This window comes from Bison bison, unplaced genomic scaffold, assembly GCF_000754665.1.
Source record: "Bison bison bison isolate TAMUID 2011002044 unplaced genomic scaffold, Bison_UMD1.0 scf7180017864236, whole genome shotgun sequence".
In the NCBI taxonomy this organism is placed as follows: domain Eukaryota; kingdom Metazoa; phylum Chordata; class Mammalia; order Artiodactyla; family Bovidae; genus Bison; species Bison bison.
The window spans coordinates 2258082-2261105 of NW_011494808.1; the positions used below are offsets into that span (position 1 = coordinate 2258082).

Sequence of the window (3024 nt, forward strand, 5' to 3'; positions counted from 1 at the left end):
GCTTCCTGTCCTCCTGAAAAAACAATGCTCTGGAATAAGAGCGCCTCCTTCTCAGCTGATCGGCTGCACGCAGGCTCAGGGTCCCATCATCAGCGGAGACCCGCTGAAGCACTGCCGGGCAAGCTGGCTCCTTGGATGACCAGCTACTCGCAGGCTGTGGCTCTGCAGGATGGCATGGAGCCCCATGAGGCCCGGGACAAAGGAGGCTGCAGATCCCGTGGGACAGCACCGTGTGCCATGACGATAACACCCACCGACCAGAGGCTGGACCAGAGCGGGCAGGGGATGGGAGGTGAAGCATCAGGCAGAAGCGGGAGGGTTGCTGCTGTTTAGTCGCCTATGCTATGCTATGCTAAGTCGCTTCAGTCGTGTCCGACTCTGTGCGACCCCATAGACAGCAGCCCACCAGGCTCCGCCGTCCCTGGGATTCTCCAGGCAAGAATACTGGAGTGGGTTGCCATTTCCTTCTCCAATGCATGAAAGAGAAAAGTGAAAGTGAAGTTGCTCAGTCGTGTCTGACTCTTAGCGACCCCACGGACTGCAGCCCACCAGGCTCCCCCGTCCATGGGATTTTCCAGGCAAGAGTACTGAAGTGGGGTGCCATTGCCTTCTCCATTTAGTTGCCTAGTTGTGTCCAACTCTTTACAACCCCATGGACTGTAGCCTGCCAGGCTCCTCTGTCCATGAGATTTCCCAGGCAAGAATACTGGAGTGGGTTGCCATGCCCTCCTCCAGGGGATCTTCCCGACCCAGGGATTGAACCCACATCTCCTGCCTTACAGGCAGATTCTTTAACGCTGAGCCACCAGGGGAAGCCCGTCGACATAGGTGAAGGGGTGGGGAAGGTAATAAAACGGACTATGTAACATACATGAAGAGAATAAAAAATACGGAATTAGTGTGTGTGTGTCGGGGGTGGGGGGAATAAACAAAATAAAATCTGGCAACAGAAAATCCAAACAAAAAATATGAATAATAAAATACCGTGAGTCAGAGATCAGCAGGCAAGAGAGGAGAGAGAGTCCTTTCTCAGAAGGAACGCTAGACGAAAGTGAGGGTCACAGCTGTTTCAAAGTCAGCTTTTCAGAAGGCTGCCTGTCTCCACTTCATTTAGTTGTTTCTCTGGGGTTTTATCTCGTCCCTAAAACCCGGGGCGTAACTTTCTGCTTTTTCACACTGATTAACTTTCTGTAACGTGGTTTGGTTTTAGTCATTATGGGACTGTGATTCTTTCTTGCTTCTTCTGTCTGCCCTGTGATGGAGGAGACTGAGGCTTGTGTAAGCTTCCTGATGGGAGGGACTGGTTAAAGTAAACTTTTTAAAAGCTGAGAACTGAGAGCAGAGACTAGGAAGCCAGGTTCTGAGAAGGTGGGGGGACAGGCAGGGTTTCTTGTCTGGCTCCGTCCTGGGTGTATGTAACTGCACTTTCTGGACAGGCTCGGGTCCTGTAGGCGTCGTTTGTTTCCAGGACGCCGCCTCCCTGCCTGGCTCCTCCCTGCTTCTCTGTGAAGTCCCTCTCGCCCACGTGACTCCAAGGGCACCCCTGCTCCAGGAGCCGCAGGCACTTGACAACGTCCATCAAATAAGGACCACAGCTGCACCCATCTGGCCCTCTGCTACGTGAGGAGCAGAGATTTCTCACGACCTCACTTTTTCTAGTTCAGGCGGCATATCAGCTCAGTTCAGTCGCTCAGCCATGTCCAACTCTCTGCGACCCCATGGACTGCAGCACGCCAGGCTTCCCTGTCCAACACCAACTCCTGGAGCTTGCTCACACTCATGTCCATCAATGATGACATCATCGAGTCGGTGATGCGGCATATGGTTTTTTTTTTAATAATTATTTTTATTTGACTGCGCTGCATCTTAGTTGCAGTATGTGGGATCTAGATCCCTGGCCAGGGATTGAACCTGGGCCCCCTGCATTGAGAACACAGAGACTTAGCCACCGGACCACCAGAGAAGTCCCTTTTTCTTTTTTTGGCATATGGTTTTTAACTATAGTTAGTTTCTAACTAAATTAATCCACTTGCTAATGCATTTTGGGAAACCCACCGAACTGGAATTTCAAATTCGGCCCTGGCGATGGGGCCACTGACCGGTCACTAGGAACCAAGTGCCTCCCCTGGGAGTCTGAGCATCAAATCCAAGCGCCTGGGGGGTGAGGGGCCCCCACGGGTCACTGCTGCCCCAGAGCCTCAGGGCTCAGGTTCTTGTCTCTACCGTGTGACATGATTCAGGGAGGAGTGTCCCCTGGTTACCTCCTGAACTTGTCTTTCTGATTTCTCCTTTTGGATAAGCAAAAGGGTTCTTTCTCAAATGTCCATCAGAGAGCAAGAGCCAGAAATGAGTATATAGATGCTAATTTATCATTTTTCTTAGAAGTTCAAAGATCTTACATTTAGAGGCCTTGGCACCTGGGTCTGACTCATTCCCTGTACCGAGAGGAACAGGGTGCTGGCACAAGAACCTTCTCTAGGAATCAGGACTGGGACCTCCAGGCCTCCCCACCTAGAAGGAGGCACGCCGTGTCCATGCAATTATTTGCACAGGCCGAGCACGTGTGTGCCAGGCACCAGGCCAGCTCAGGAGGGGTTATCAAATGTTTCTTTCCATCTGCTCCTTCCTGCCTGACCCACTGCAGCAGGGCTCAACTGTATAAACCCATGTAGAGAAAGCTGGCCAGGGAGGGCTGTCGGGGCCCAGCTGTGGGTCTCAGCCCGTGACATCTTCATGATCTGGGCCGAAGGCAGCCCAGGTTGAGGAAGGGACCCCCCCATCCACACACTTGCACATGCTGCAAGGCTCAGGAGAAAGCTCCCCAGCCTTGGGTTCAGAGTCACAGGGAGATGGGTTTTTCTCTGCCCCTCCCTCGGCGTGAAGGAACATGCCCTCAAAGCAGCAGGAAAAATTACTTAGCTATATTTGGATCCACAAAGACCCAGTTTCTCCATTTCCAGGGAGTCCCAGAGCTCACGCCAGGGTGGGTGGCTGTGGTAGATGCTGAGTGAGGGCGGGGGTGGG

The 3024-nt window shown here is 52.7% G+C and overlaps 1 protein-coding gene across 1 annotated transcript in view; it reads right to left on the reverse strand.

Annotated features, from left to right (window-relative positions):
* LOC104993262 (ankyrin-1-like) overlaps positions 1–3024 on the reverse strand; it is a 73562-nt gene that overhangs the window by 34002 nt on the left and 36536 nt on the right. The window lies entirely within an intron of this gene.